At 42.5% G+C, this 16,790-nt stretch overlaps 1 protein-coding gene across 2 annotated transcripts in view; it reads right to left on the reverse strand.

The window, feature by feature from the left end:
- Positions 1-16,790, reverse strand: part of Veph1 (ventricular zone expressed PH domain containing 1) — a 217,734-nt gene that overhangs the window by 94,686 nt on the left and 106,258 nt on the right. The gene's annotated exons all lie outside the window — the stretch shown is intronic.

Here is a 16,790-nt window from a genome sequence, read left to right on the forward strand (position 1 = left end):
GAAACAAGTCTCTGCTCTCTGCTGCTCTGAGCAACACCAACCCTTTTACCTGTATCTTAACATTGAGCCTGCCTGGAGCTGCGGCCTGGAGCTGTTTCAAGTTTTATTGAAGGATCAACTGTCAATCAGAACACATGAGTTCAATCTTTCCTTACAAGAGCAAAGGTCAAGTCAGCAGCCTTTGTTCTCCACACCTCTGACACCACATATGCAGAGCCCAGAGGTGGGCTGACAGTGCCCACCTGAAGTCCTGCCTGGCCTTTGTAGAAGTGCCCAGGGCTGCAGCCACCAGTGCTTTCAGGGCACACCAGAAGCATTGCTCCAGAGAGTCCAGGCATCTTAGGAGTAGTGATCCCGAGACAAAGACCAGACATTTGTTTAATTTTTTCACATAATAAACCCTAGCAATGCATTCAGCAAGATGGCCCGAAGTCTTCTTGGTTTGTCTGTTTGCATTTATTTGATTCTCTAGTACTTTTCCTAGATGTTGAGAAAAAAGGACCCCAGAATTATGGAGACATCCTAGCTTTTTCAAATATGGTTATTTCTTTTTTCCTAAAAGGCAAAGTACACCTGGCATAGTATTTGTGAGGTGAGAAAGAAACTTTTTTTTTTTTTTTTTTTTAACAGCACTGCTGACTAGGGAAAGCTAAAGCAGAAGACACATGGCAGATGGAAAGTTCTGAGAGCTTCTGCCCAGAGGCTTCCAGGAGCTGGACCTCTACTCCTACTGCAAATGAAACCAAGGCAGTGCCATCTGTGGATGGTATGGTACAAACCATGGTGATTACCTAGGCTGATTTTTAAAAGTTCAATGAATCCTCTTAAGAAATTTGGGAGCAAGTTATTTATTTTTTGTATATGTAAGTTCATAAATAGTCACCAAATATATTTTTCTGGTTCCTAGGAAGTTATTTCAAAATGAAAAGAGTTTCCTTAGCTGTGATCATTAAAACTGAAAAATTTGTAAAGCACACAGTATATCTTAATGGTTCTATGTCAGATATTAAGCATTATATGATATGTGGTATAATAATATACATGATTTAACATACTATATTTCATTTCAAAACACATAAATTTTTAGAGCAATAATTTCTCATGAATTTATGATCTTTTTCTTTATCCATAAAGCTCTGGCTATAACAACAGTTATAATAATTTCATTGTCTTCCAAAAAATTTCAAATTTTGTATGATTATAGTAAATGTCCCAATATAATTTAATTTTATAATCTTTTAACAATTCTTAAAAAGTTTCTGCACTGAGGATGTAACTTGGGATAGAGCACATGCTTGGCACGCATGAGGCCTTGGGTTCAATCTCTAGTGCTTTTTATTCATAACAATTTCACCACCTGTGAAATGGGGTAATGGTCACCTGTACTTGACCCAGAGGCTGCTGAGAAGATCAAATGCTGGGTCAGCATGAGGCGCACAACATGCCTGGGACGGATTTTAACACTGTTGTTGGCTGTTTTTATGACATCAGACCCTCGAGAATTTCGTAAGTCATGTGTTAACATGAGCAGAAAACATCAGTGGTCCCCAACAGGTGTGACTCCATACCTAGGAGGGAACGGATGACCCTGGAAAATGCCTGCATGAGGCTTTGGGGAGAATGTCACTGGGTCCCTGTTAAGGTCTGTAAACAAGTCAGATTGGCACCTGTTATTTTGCCAGAGAAATGTTAAAGTCTGTAAACAAGTTTGGATGGCGCCTGGCCAAATGCCAGAGGGAGTGGTTTGTGAAGTAACAAAAGCGAGCCATTAAGTGTGGAGATTCCTTATTGGTTGACTGCTGTATCTATTTTATGCTAATTAGATAAGCTGTGTAAAATGTATAAATATCGCTCAGATCCTACAATAAACGGCTTCCATTCCTGCTGCATCAACGTACACAAGTCATTCGTCACCCCCCGGATATTTTGCTGCAGCCGGACTGTGGCAGGTCCCCTTCCCTGCCTGCATCTCTTCTTATCAGGTGCTGGTTACCAAGGGCTGGAGCCTATGCTAGTCAGATGCTAGTAGCTGGGAGCAGCCTCCCTTCATCCTCAATTGCCTGTTAGCTTCCTCCTGAGCAGATTTGGGGCACCAGAGAAGTTATAGGTTATCTCTAGGCACACACTGACCCCTTGAGGGACAGGGGGTTGCCTCCAGGGTACAGCTAGAGTGAAATACAAAACACATAGTCACCTCTGGGCATCAGGCAAAGAACAAATATGCTTAAATGTATTTCTTCATCTTAAAATATTTATTGTATGTATTACTGTATCTATTTATTTATATTTATTTTTGTAAAATAAAAATACATGTATCTTAATACTTTTATCATATTTATATGTATATATGCGTTTTATGGTTTATTAATATTCATTAATATTTTAAAACATACTAAAATATACTATACTAAAATCATTATACTTTACTAAAATATTCTAAAAAATTATTTATTCTTTATCTGAAATTCAGGTGTGCTCTCTATATATTTATTAAATCTGGTAGTGCCATACTGAAGAGAACCCTTGGGGCCTGGTGGGCAGAGCCCTGTGCTACTCATTGTGTCCACTATTCTCTGCACAGTGCTTGCCACACACAGCTAGCCACCTGAGTGTTTGTGGAGTAAGGCATCTGAAGCCACATTTGCTGAGGTCTACCAGATGCCCTGCCTCCTGGGGTCTACCAGATGCCTGAAGGCTTGGGCCACCTTTCTTGGCCTATCTGGGATGAAGGGCAGCACACTATATTCTGGTAAATATAAAATGAGAGAAGTAGGAGGAGGGGAGAGGAATCTTCAAGGGAGCAAATAAGAAAAAGGAGAAAGAGCTGTACAGTGGGAGGAGGGACCTCTGCCTGGAGCTGGGTGCCTTTGGGCAGGGCTGGCACAGGGCTCTCCTACACACACCGTCTGCGGTGGTCATGCAGAGTATGAGGTGCCCAGAGGCCAGGAACAGGGGTGGTACTGAAGAGTGGCCCAGGCAAGATGGCTGAGGAGGACTTTCTGCCATAGGCCCTTGATCCACTAGGGCCTGGCCCAGGCTTTGCAGCAGGGAGGTAGGACACATTTTGATGCCAGTAGGTTGGAAGGTCAGGAAATGTTGGATAAAAGAATTGGGCTCATAATAAACATTTCCAACTCCTTCCTTCTCCCTTTTAATATTTAATATAAAAATAAAGGAAAGGAGAATTTCTTCAAAAAAACAAAGGCCTTCCTTGGAGCTAAACAAACATGCAGCGCAAAACTGGACGTGAAGGTGCCTATGTTGCTGGATCCCTGCCCTGCGGGTACTGGCTTGGGAGCCCAGGGCCTGAAGGTGGGGCTCATGCAGGGGGTTGTTATTTCTTTTCCATTTGTCACTTTTAACTCCAGAAGTAATTTTACAGAAATCGTTGCCAGCATTCTATAATCCCCTAAATATTAACTTGGCCTTAACTCAACACGCCACATTACAAGAGGCTCCGATGATTTCCAGTCTGAACAGTTTTCAGTCTCTCTTGCCAAAGTAAAGTTTTTAAAAGTACCTCTAGGGATGCCCAGGGGGAGGCCTAATTACCTCCCTCTTGTGTGAGCTTCGACTCCCCTAAGAAACAAATTGGCCCTTGGGCAGCTTGCTGCTCTCACTAAGCAGAGAGATGAGACTAAAAAGCTGGCAGGGGTGGAGAGATTGGCAGCCTCTCTTCCTGGCTCCTTTAATCAAAGAAAAATAATATTAGTTAATGTTCGACAATCTTGGCTTATGATCCATGTCCAGGATGTGCACTCCTGCAGAGCTGAGCTTGTTAGAGAAGTAGGAGAACACAATGGACCGAATCCACACTGCAGGCCTAAATTCTTAGGATGCTATTTTCCTTGCTCTTCAGCAGTTTCTTGGGTTATCGGTCATCCTAAGAGTGACAGAGAAGATCCTCCAGCTCCCTGGTCCTATAATCTGTTGTGGTACTGCAATGCATAGAGCTGCAGGAACAGGCATGCTGGACACACAGGGAAGGGACAATGCTAAGTCCGGGTTCTGGCTGCTCTGCTCTTTCCCTGACCTGCTCAGTGGCAGGTGCCCAGTTACATGGGATCATGTCTATGGCAGAACTTCACTGAAAAGAAATGTCTGCACAGTTTATTTCATGTGCATAGATTTTCCAAAAATATTTCAAAAGAAGAGAATTGTGGGAAAATGGACTGATCATGGTCACAGAGGGCCATGTTTCCTGCTTGTTAGCCATGTGGCAAATCTCTTTATGACTCTTAAGACTCACTTCTTGTCATATATAAAGGGGATAAATGATACCACATCACCAGGTTGCTGAAACCATTATATAAGATAATGGATTTGACAGGATAGCCTGATAGAATGGGTGTGAAAAATTCAAGTGATAAAGCCCGGGGTGACTGCACTTACTGTGGACATTTGGTACACAGAAGGGGGCTGTGCAGGTTGTCTCCCACCCGGAAGAGAAGCTTTTCCTACCCAGGACCAGGAGCGTGGTACTGAAGGAGAGGGAGCCTCCATGCATGGGACAAGAGGAAGGATAAAGAAATGGTTGCTTCAAAGGATCTCTGAACTTGAACTATGAGTCTGAGCAACTGCAGACATGGAGAGAGGATTTCCTGAAATTAGAAGCATGAGCCTCAATACAAGGAAGTTGCACCTCTAATGCAGAGGATCAGTGCTTACTCTTCAGTCATCTAACCAACACGGGAGGGAAAGGGACATGAGAAAAAGTGCAAAGCCCACAGCCCTGCTGTGCCAAGTGGGATCACCAGGCTGGCAGCAGCAGAACCGCTGTGCCCTCATTGGAAACACAGAATCTCGGCTCCACCCCAGGCCTACGAATCAATCACATGTGCATTTCAGCACAATCCCCAGGTGTCCAGGGGCACATTTAAGCTCCAGAAGCACCGATTCAGACAAGGGAAGATCAATCTGAAGTGCAGCAGGGCAGAGGCATATCCCCTTCCAGAGGTAAGGCTGCGAGAATTTCAGGAACTCTGGGGAGAGGTGACTTACAACAAATGGGCATTATTTGGAGTTGGTGGGCTTCAGGGCTTCTATAAATCCCCAGGAAAAGGTACCTTTCTAAATTTTTGCTACTGATAAATGCACCCAAGGCTTTAGCAGGTGCACCCAAATCTTTAGCCAAGATCCCTGAGTCTACAATGAGCACTTGGGTGAGTGGCAGCCCTTACAGAAGGCTGTCCCATTCTAACAAAAGGCTATCAGGGTATGAGACAAGTTGCAAAAGCATTTTGTAAACTATGAAAACGTGGGTGGTGATGTAGCCACACACCTTGAGTCGAGGTGGGAACTGCACAGGCTACATGCTTCTTGGTCAAGGCCCACTCACTCCATTGCCAGGGAACAGGGGCAGGTGAGGGGCTGGCAGTGAGGAGACAACAATCAGAGCATCATCGGTCTCCGCATGAGACACCAGAGGAAAGGGAAATAGTCCCTTTCCTTTTAGACACTCCTTCTCACAGTGTTCGCCTCCCATATGACCCCTATGCCACTTTCAGGAGGTAGAAACCGGGACCCAGAAATGGAGGGATATAAGTTGTCACAAACACACCAGGGCCCGAGTGGGGAAGAGAGCCCACAGGAAACCCTGTGATCCTATTCCCAGTCCACCCAGAACTCAGCATTTACCTGTAGAAAATGCTGTTGACTGTCTTCATAAAAAACCACCTTTGCCTTCTGATAAATATGAAGAATATTAGGAACTCTTGCCTCCAACACTTTATGCATGGCTGAGATGGGGTTTGTTCCTCACCTTTTATTTATTATACCTCTTTCCTTTAGATCTCAAGACAAAGTTTGGAGTGAAATGTTAGATAGGAGAGCATTCTAGATTTGTCCAGGCTAAACTGAGTGTAGGATCTAATGCCTGTGGTAAACAATTAATTTTTTAAAATTTTCATATTTCAAAGACCAATATTTTTGTAAAAACCAGTAAAAATAAATTTCCAGAGATGAATAGAACAAGATATGGAATGTGTACTGGTCATATACTTGGGTATTGTGGCAACATCATTCTGTATAAAAGTTCTAAGCTCTTATTCTCTTGTTTCCAATTTCTGTAATAATGTAGTCACAGCCTGGTAAAACGTTGGTTTCAGAAGGGCACTGAGCTATGGATAGTTCTGGCCTAAGTATACTCATTTATTATAATATCCACCTTGAAAAGAGAACTAATGTCCATAGTTAATATTTACTGTGGGCTTTCTGTGCCCAGGCAATGTTCTAAATCCAGTGCACTAGTATTCCTTTCATCTTCAGTGATGAAGATGTTAAATGTAAAATTCCAGAAACAAACTATCCATAAGTATTAAAAGGAGCATGATTCTGAGCAGCATGAAAAAATCGTGCACTATCCTGTTCCATTCCACACAGGGCAGGAATCATCCCGTGTCCAACGTGTCCATGTTATATATACTACTCGCCTGTTGGTTACTTAGTAGCTGTCTGATTACCAGACCAATCATTGTGTATCTCAGCTCTTGGGTTTAAATAACCCTGTTTTCACCTAACAATGATTCCAAAGCACAAAGAGTAGTGATGATGGCAATTTGAATAAGCCAAAGAGTGATGTTGGTAATTTTGATTTGCCATAAAGGACTTCTTTTACATGAAAAAGTAAAATAAAATATTCTAAGAGGAGGAGATAGAGAAACCACATTCATACAACTTTTGTTACAGTACACTGTTAAGAATTGTTCTATTTTATTATTAATTATTGTTAATTTTCTACTGTGCCTAATTTATTAATTAAAGTTTATCATAGATATGAATATAATAATAAAAATAGTGTAAGTCCTATCTGGTGTTTTAGGCCTGCACTGGGGGTCTTGGAACATATCTACTGCAGATAAGGGGTTCTACTGCACACAAATTACTTCTCACACAATCAAGCAAGGCAGGCCTATTACTATTCCATTCACAGATGAGAAAACAGGCACAGAGGTGTGGAGCAACTGCCTGGGGGTCACTAGTCAACCCAGCATCAAAAGCAAGGGTCCCAGAGCTCCAGGGATCTCGCCCACATTGCCTCTCAGAAGGTGTGTCTCTCAGGCTGCATCTTAATCTACCTCAAGAATAAGAAGCACATATTACGGGAATGGTGATAGAATCCTTGCACCCTACTATGTCCGAGCAACAACCTGTGGAACACCTTCATGTTGATTAGAAAATGAATTTTGGCACCTTCTTTTAGATCAGACTGAAGGGATGTTCAAAACTCAGGAAATGACATGAATGTGGTCACTATGATAGATGGCCATGAGAGCCTGACGAAGCCTGTGTTCCTTTTCTGGATTGTCCTGTGCCTTGGAAACTGCTGCACTCTGTACAAGGGGCCTACAGCTCTGGGGAAGCCGCAATACACTGCACTCCACAGGGCCACCCCTCCCTCCTGTCGCTGGCTGCCCCTCGGGGCTCCTGGGGCTCCGCTGTCTCCAAAGCTGATAATGATGTCTCCCACTCACATGGTCCTGATCAAGGAATTCCTGAAATACCTCTCAAGACCTCCCATCACCCTGAATGCTGTTAAGGAAGGACAACAGATGGAACGTAAGTTGTACCACATGTCACTCTTAATCTCTTGGGGAAGAAGCAGGCACCAGAGCTGGCTCACCCTTCCCCATGATCTGGGCACTGACAACAGCCTCTCTGCTGCCAGAGTTTTCTCTCTGGTCAGTGTTTTCTTTTCATACAAGTGACCACCTCTCTAGATTGAGAGGATATACTGGTTTCTTATTAAAACTCTGATATCATTCTGAAAAGTTACCTCGGTGGGACCAAATGACATTCAATATTTTCCTAAGAGGGGGCACTGTTGACCAGAGCATCACATGCTGTAAACAATGATTCCGAGCTACCTGCACATATTCCCTGAGCCGACACTCACTCTCACACCCTCAACGGGCTCTTTGTATAACTACATCTTGCCTATAAGAGTGTCAGTTCTTATAAGCACTTTAGAGACTGCATATCCTCTGAAGACTAGCTCTCCAAGTGCAGAGAGAGTAGAGAGCACAAAGATAGTCAGTGCTTCGGGTGGGATTGCAGAAGCAGGTCCAGAGGGAAGGAGAACCAGAGGCAAGAATGGGGGTGGGGAGGCCTCAGGGCAAGTGGTACCCACTGGAGCTGTGGAGAGTCGCAGCCTCCCATGGGAAGACAGGGGTGAAGAGGGCCTTCTAGAAGGTAATGGAAAAGGTTAGCAGGATCCTTTTTTGGTAGGAATAGGCAAAGGCCACTCTTGAGTGTACACGAAGCTCTGTGAACACTGTGACTCTCATGCATGTGAAAATTTGAGGTCCAGTGGACCAGGCTCAAGGAAGAAATGGAAGGAATTCATGCCTGGATATTTAGCCATTGAGTCTCCAGAAATTGCCACGGGCATAGAAAGCGAGTGGGGCTTGGGCAGAGAACATTACTGTGCCTGCCTTTCTACCAGTTACTTTGCTTTGCTTTAATGCAAAGCCTCTATAATCTTGAAGGGTGTTCAAGGACTATCATTGTGAGGGTTAGGAAGAATGTGGGCGAGGTCCCTTCCACAGGATCTGCCTTGGGGTGGAGGCTGCTTTGAGTTCAGTCAGACCTACAGCAATCTTCTTTGCAAAGCTGAAGACAAGGTGGTCTACTGTCCTCTTGATTTCTGTCCTGGCCGCAGGGAAGAACCACCACTCTCCAGCTCTGTAGCTGTGTCTTGGGGACTGTGTCAAGGTAGGTTGGGTTCTAATGTGATTTCTAGGATGTCAAGAGGGAAATCCTGGAATGATGGGTTACAAAGGTCTCACATCACTTTTCTAAGAAAGGGTTTTTATAAACCACACAGTAGGACCACACATTGAATCAAATCCCTGGCTCTCCATGGGATCCATTTTTGATGTTCATTGCATGCAATTTGGGAAAGATCAAAACTATGGAGCTCTCCAAGGAGGAAAGATTCCCGAGGTCATTCTCACATGCACATTTTAATCTTGTTCCGTTTCCCTTCCTTCTCCCCCCACCCTCTGTTTGGTTTCTTTCCTTCCCTGTGTCATCTCCTTCCATTGTACAGAAGTCAGTTTTACGTCTACCATATTGGTTCTGACTCTAGATTTATCTTCCATTCTTTTTTCTTTTCAGGCATGATTCTCAGAAACAATCCCACCATCATGATCTGCCTTACCACTAAAACTGCAGAAGACCTATCACCCACCTAATCCAACCTAAACCAGTGAAAGGTTTATCTTAAGATTTTCTTGTAAGGAATTTTTTTCCCCCTCTATGTCTTTGTCCAGGGTCTGAAAACTAGATACGAGGAAGTTGTCACCCCTGCCCTCGCCCTGGCACCAGGACTGGGCCTGGGGGCTACATTCAGGGACCTTTCCTCTTCTCCTCTGTAGTTCCTCCTCTCTCCCTGTCTTTTCTGGATTCTTCTATTTTATTTCCCTAACTCTGCTTTCTTTCCACAATTTCAATTCCTCAAAGTTCCTATCCCATGTGGGGCCTGGTCCTGACCTCCTCCTGAGAGACCTGAGGCACAGTGCCCCCTTCTGAGGGTGCCCGATTAGAGCAGCATCCCTGGCCCCACATCCATTTGGAAAAGGTGTCTTCTAGCGAACGGTCACTTGACTGAGTAACCACCAGTCACACCACTGCCAGGAGCTCACCCTCTCCTTCCCCAGCTTCCAGGGATCCTGGCAGAAGACCAGCCCAGTGATTAAGAATGGCTAAGTCCTGCCCAGCAGGCAAAAAATAGGGCTTTCCCAGTTTCAAAAGGAGCAAATCTCTTCCTGTCCCAGCACCTTCTTATCAAGTCACATTTGCTGTTGTCCCCCTTTTAATTCTCCTGAATTAATTTCAAATTGTAAATGCTTCCCTTGACAACATCCTGTCCTTTGGCCTCTGTTGGTTTTATTTAGATATACAGATTCTTTTACAGCAGAGAACAGAGGAAAGGCAAATGCTCTCACCTGGCACATCTTATAAAACCCCCTCAGTTAGTTTATTCAGGATCATTTGGCACAAGGAAGTCTCTTCGGTTTCGGTTTTCATTCTCTCTAGGATGCTAATTGTTTTTCTTTTGATAGTCTTGTAGTTTTGGCCTGAAGTCCAAAATCTGGCCTGCTGAGCTGTGTGTCAGATTTGTAAATTAGATGACATCTGTTTTGAATTTTATCATCTTTAATTTTCTTTCTGGCTCTCTTTACTTATTCATTTTCCCTTTAATTGTAAGGCTCAGATTGTGCTGTATGCTTGAGACAAAAGCTTAGACCTTTCTGCTTTGGGGGCACAGATTAAAGTGACTGGAGTTACGTGGTCACAATGAAGGCTTTTCAGGGAAGAGATGTCGGGACAGAAGCCTTAGCAACCATCCCAGAGAGGATGAGCAGTTGACACAAAAGGCTGGCTGTCCACACTGGCATTTCGAGGTTCCCACAGAATAATTACAATCCATCAGAAGGAGATTGACAGTGAGCGCTGCCTGGAGAAGAGCTCTAAATGGAGAGGCTGAGGTGACCCTGGCGGTGACCTTTTTATCTCTTCACATTTAATTTTGCTCTTTCTCCCCCCACTCTCCAAAAAATAGCAAAGGAAGGAGAACTTAAATGTGATCTCATACATGCAGACTCAAATTCTGATAGTGAAATGTTTTGCTTTTATCTACTTATCTCCTACATTCTTTTCATGAGAAAATCGACTGCTGCTGATTGGGGCTACTAAGGATCAATTTTCCTGACAGTAGCCTAATGTCACATCCTTATCTTACTTATTTTTTATTTGTATAAGCCTTTTACACACACACACACACATAATCTAATCTAAGAGATATGTGTTGCCCATTCAGAGTCTTGTGTTTGTGAGAACAGATGGCCCAGTGGTCAGGATATGAGCTGGAGCCCTCCCTGACTGGTGCCAGCTGGTGGAAGGAGGAAGGCCCATTGGACTGTGCACACAATACATGCCCCCCTCCCCCAGCTGCGCAGATGGCACCACAGTTCAGCAAGCGCATCAGGGCCTTTGTGGTTGATACAGACTCTCGGACACTGGCATGCTTAGCTTGTTACTAGGTACATTGTGGATCTGTGAAAATGTCATTTTTTAATGGTGTAGGTATAGACAGAAGTAGTTCTTCACTTGGGGATGGTTTTTCTCCTAGAGGACATTTGGCAATGTCACAACTGAGAGTGGCTGCTGCTACCAGCATCTAATGGGTAGAGGTCAGCGCTGCTGGTAGATGTCCCACAATGCAGAGGGCAGCCCCACCACCACGGATTATCTAGTCTGAGTATTGATGGCACCAAGATGGAGAAACCCCAGCATATGGGCATCTATACATGGAATCAGGTGACGATAAATTTATACATGCTCCATCCAGACTATGCTGTTGAGAGAAGGAGACAGGGCAGCTTGTCTTCTCCTGGCCAATGGCGATGACCGACTGCAGCCTTTTTTTCAGACAACACGCAGTGCTCCGGGGCAGCCAGGCCCTGCCCACATGGCTCCCCTCCTCTGGGGCATCCTCTTCTGAGACCTCTGGGTTTTGCTCCCTTTTGCTCCCCTTGGCTTCACTACCTCCCTGGGTGATGGCTTCCTCAGGATGCGGTGCTTTCTCACGGCAGTGACCTGCCTGACTTCTGAGGCTCCCGCCACCAACTCTGCCCAGGCCTCCCTCGGGGCCTGTGGAGGCTGCAGCCCCGGCATCCTGGCATCTGCCTCGTGGCCTGCTGCTCCAGCCAGGTCCACTGTGTGCTCCCCAGTGGGACTCACTCCCCAGTCACCGGTTTCTTTGGTCAAGAAGTACTTATTAAATGTGTCCTATCTGCTAATTACTGTGGCCGGAGCTGTCAGCATTGCCTGGATTAGAATCTTTCCAAGCCTCCACGTGGCCTAGAGAGCGAGCCCCTTGCTTCTGACCACAGCACATAAACTGTGATAATCTGCTTCTGACCTAATTTTCAGTTTATTCTCCCAGCCTACCCTGATTGCCTCGAGGGACTTGCTTCAGTCACATTGAAACAAATTATTCTTCCTTAGTCTGGGTCACATACTCAAACCTTGTATTTTTTCAATGTATCCTGTTGCTGTATTATAATTATACATAATGGTGGGATTTCTGGATATAGAGTCACACATGGGTACGATGTAACAATGTAATTTGGCCAATATTGTTCACCCACACTTCCCAGTTCCTCCTCTCCTGTCTCCCACAGTCCCTTCCCTCTACTCTGCTGATCTCCCTTTGATTTTCATGAGACATGCTCTCCCAACTTTCTTTTGTCCTCACTAGTTTCCACATATGGGAGAAAACAAACTAACCTCGACTTTCTGAGTTTGGCTTATTTTCCTTAACATAATATTCTCAAGCCCCATTTATGTTCCTATGACATAATTTGACTCTTCTTTACGGCTGAATAAAACTCCATTGTGTGTGTGTGTGTGTGTGTGTGTGTGTGTGTGTGTGTGTCTCATTTTCATTGATTGGATGAATGGTTGGTTCCATAGTTTCACTGTTTGAATTGTGCTGCTATAAACAGCACAACGGGTGTGTGTGGATCACTGTAGCAAGCTGACTTCAGTTCTTTAGGACAAATACTGAGGAATGGGATACCTGGGTCATAGAATGGTTCCATTCCTATTCTTTGGAGGAAGTTCCATATTGATTTGACATAGTGATTATATTAATTTACAGTGCTATCAACAGTGAAAAAGTGTTCCTTTTTCTTCACGTCCTCTCCAGGATTTATTATGGTTTGCATTCTTGATGGCTGTCATTCTGAGCAGAGTGAGATAAAAATCTCAGGGTAGTTGTGATTAGCAGTTCCCTAATTGCTAATGATGTTGACATTTTTTCCATATATTTGTTGGCTAAATGTATTTCTTCTTGAGAAGTGTCTGTTTAGTTCATTTGCCCATTTATTAATTAGGTAATTTGGATTTTTGGTGGTGTTTTTGAGTTCTTTTTATATTCTGGATATTAATCCTCTATCAGAAGAATAGCTAGTGAAGATTTTATCCCATTTTGTGGATTCTTTCTTCACATTTCCAATTGTTTCCTTTGCTGTTCAGAAGATTTTCAATTTGATGCCATCCTACTTGTTAACTCTTGGCATTATTTCCTATAGGTTCTATTGAGAAAGTTGTTCCCTGTGCCTGTGTGCTGGAGTTGACCCTATGTTTTCTACTAGCAGTTGCATAGTTTCTGGTCTAATTCCAAGGTCTTTGATGCAGTTTGAGTTTATTTTTGTGCAGGGTGAGAGATAAGGGTCTAGTCTCATTCTTCTACATATGGAGAACCAGTTGTGCCAGAACCATTTGTTTGTTAAAGAGGCTGTATTTTATCCAAAGTACGTTTGTAAACTTTGCTAAGGATCAGATGACTACATTTGTGTGGTTTGTCTCTGTTTCTTCTATTCTGTACCACTGGTCCATGTGTCTGCAGCAGTTTTTGTTTCTATAGCTCTTTAGTAGAATTTGAAGTGATGCCTCTGACATTGCTTTTTTGGCCTAGAAGTGTTTTGGCTATTCTGAGTCTTTTATTTTTCCCAATGAATTTTAAGACTGTTTTTCCCCCTTGTTCTGTGAAGAGTGTCATCAGTCTTTTGATGAAGATTGTATTGAATCTGTGTATTGCTTTTGATAGTATGGCCATTTTAACAATATTAATTCTTCCTGTCCACGAACATGGGAGGCCTTTCCATATTCTTTTATTTTCTCTAATTTCTTTCTGCAGTGTTCTAAGTTTTCACTGCAGAGGCCTTTTACCTCCATGATTAGATTTATTTCTAAGTACCTCATTTTATACTATATTTTTTGAGGATGTTGTGAATGGGTCTTTTTTTTCCCCTGAAGATTCATTACTAGTGTTATTGTATGTTGATTTCATAACCTGCTACTTTGCTGAATTTGTTTATTAGTAGTCTTCTGGTGGCTCTTTTTGGATCTTCTAATATAGAATCATATCATCTAAAAGCAGTGATAATTTGACTCTTTTCTTTCCCACTTTTATTCTTTCTATTTCCTTTTGTGCCTAATTGCTCTGGATAGAAATCTAGTACTATATTGAAAAGAAGTGGTAAGAGAAAAATCCTTGTCTTGTTCCTTCTTTAAAAGAAATACTTTAATTTTTTCTCATTCACTATGATTTTGTCTTTGGGTTTGTTAGACCCTTTATGATGTTGAGGTAGTTTCCTTCTATCCCTAGTTGTTGTTGTTTCTCCTCCTCCTCCTCCTCCTCCTCCTTCTCCTCCTCCTCCTCCTCCTCCTCCTCCTCCTCCTCCTCCTCCTCCTCCTTCTCCTCCTCCTCCTCCTTCTTCTACTCCTCCTCCTCCTCCTTCTTCTTTATCATGAAAAGATACTAAATTTTGTTGAAGGTTTTATCTGCATTTATTGAGATGACTTGTGATTTTTGTCCTTAACTCTATTTATGTGGTGAATTGCCTTTATTGATTTGCATAGGTTAAACATCTGGGATAAAACAACTGGGATAAAACCAACTTGGTCATGACTTACACTTTTCTTAATATGTTGTTAAACATGATTTGCTATTGTCTTATTAAGAATTTTTGCATTTCAGTTCAACAGGGATATTGGGATGTAGTTTTCTTTCCTTGATGTGTTCTTGATACCGGCTTCATAGAATGAATTTGGAAGTGTTTCATTCCTTCCTATTTCATAGAATAATTTGAGAAGTATCGGCATTAACTCTTCTTTAAATGTCTGGTGAGCTCTGCTGAGAATCTGTCTGGTCCTGGGCTTTTCTTTGTTGGAAGTGCTTTCTATTACTGTCTCCATCTCATTGCCAGTTATGGGTCTGTTTAGGTTTTCTATGTCCATTTGATTCAATATTAGCAGGTTATATGTGTCTAGAAATGTGCCCATTTCTTCTAGATTTTCTAATTTATTGTTTTCAAAATAGACCCAAATGATCTCTGGATTTCTGTGATGTCTTTCTGTGGTGATTTCTCCTGTTTTTATCAATTTGGGTCTTCTCTTGCTTTGGTTAGTTTGTCCAGTGGTTTATCAAACTTGTTCACCTTTTCAAAGAACCAAATTCTTCATTTTATTGATCCTTCATATTTTTTATTCTCTATTTTATTGATATCAATTCTGATCTTATTTCTTTCCTTCTACTGTTTTTGTAATTTGTTTGTTTTTGTTTTTCAAGGGTACTGAGATACTTCATTAAGTCATTTCTTTGGGATCTGATTTTCTTATGTGGGCCATGTAGCTATTGAACTTTCCTTGTAGAACTGACTTACTATTGTCCCAGAGGTTCTGGTATATTGTATCTTTCTTCTCATTTGATTCTATTAATTTTTAATTATCACCTGATTTCTTCTATCACCCACTCATCATTCAAAAGCCTATCATTTAATCTCCATTTGTTATAGTTTCTGTAGTTTTTTGTTGTTGATGATGATTCCTAATTTCATCCTATTATGATCAGATAAGATGCATGGAATTATATGTTTATTATATCTTTTTTTTTGTATTTGATAAGAATTTCTTTCTGACCTAAAATATATTCTATGTTGGAGAAGGTTTCATGAACAGATGAGAAGAAAATGAATTCATCAGTCAGTGGATGAAATATTTTATAGATGTCTATTAAGTCCATTTGATTTATAAACTTCTTAGTTTTTAGGAGTCTTAACTGAATTTATGTCTGAATTATCTATTTATTGGTGAGAGAGGTGTGATGAGATCACCCATTATTCTGTGCTGGGTTCTATCTGAACCTTAAATTCAAGTAGTGTATATTTTATGTAATTAGGTGCACTAACATTTGGGGCATAAATATTTACTACTGTCATGTTTTCTGGTTGGATTATATGAAGTGACTTTCTTTGTCTCTTATGATTGCACTCCTTTCAGTATCCCTGACTTGAACCCCCTAGGTACAATAGCTGTGTCTTTTTTTGCTCACATTCTGCTAGGTACACCCTAGGTTCTTGCCAGGACAGTATTGCAATTATTTGCTATGATGTCACAGGCTCCAATAACAGCAAGCTGCAGCATGGTTTCCTCAAGATAGCTCACACCTCAGCTCTCCACTGCCAGCTGAGAAACAGAGCACTTTTCAAATGCCAATTTGCTGTATAGTCTCTGGATCAGCTACATTCAGGCTGCTTTTCTGTTCTATAGGTTTTCCCCTTCCAGATTTGTCTGTTGTGTTTCTCTGTTTGGGTTTTCTCTCCCCTCTGCAGTGAACGGGAACTGCTACTGCTGTCTCAGCTGGCTTGGCTCCAGTGAACTCTTTCTTGTTCTTTGTTCAATGAACCCAACTTTCTGAGTATCTGTGAGACTCTGACTGTCCAACATTGAGTTTCAGTGAATTCCCCTTTTCCCCACCCTGCTAAGAAGCAGAACTCCTACTGCTTGAATTTGAGTCAAACCACTGGAAATGCAGCCTGCCATCTTGGATCCCTCTCCAATGATGCTTTTCGATGATGAGGGATGTGAGAGACTCCAGAGCTCCTGTGTTTCCTGGAAACTCATGACTTTGGCTGTTGGGGAACCAGGGAGGAACACCAGAGTCCAAGTTGCTCTTCTCCCACTTCTACTTGGTTCTCTTGAAGCCATCGTGTTTTGGCATGGGCTATGCTCTGTACTTGTAGCACCATTTCTCCCCTTATCCAGGGAATTCTCATTCATCCTGCACAGCTTAGCCTAGTGCCTAAAGAAATGCCTGGCACCTGGAAGATACTCAAGAAATAGAAAATGAACTTAGTTTTCACTTTCTTCTTCTTCTTTTTCCTGGGGGTGGGGTGGGGTGTGAAACATACTCCAATTTCCCAGCTGCTGGTGAGTGA

Source organism: Callospermophilus lateralis, chromosome 10 (assembly GCF_048772815.1).
Source record: "Callospermophilus lateralis isolate mCalLat2 chromosome 10, mCalLat2.hap1, whole genome shotgun sequence".
NCBI lineage: Eukaryota > Metazoa > Chordata > Mammalia > Rodentia > Sciuridae > Callospermophilus > Callospermophilus lateralis.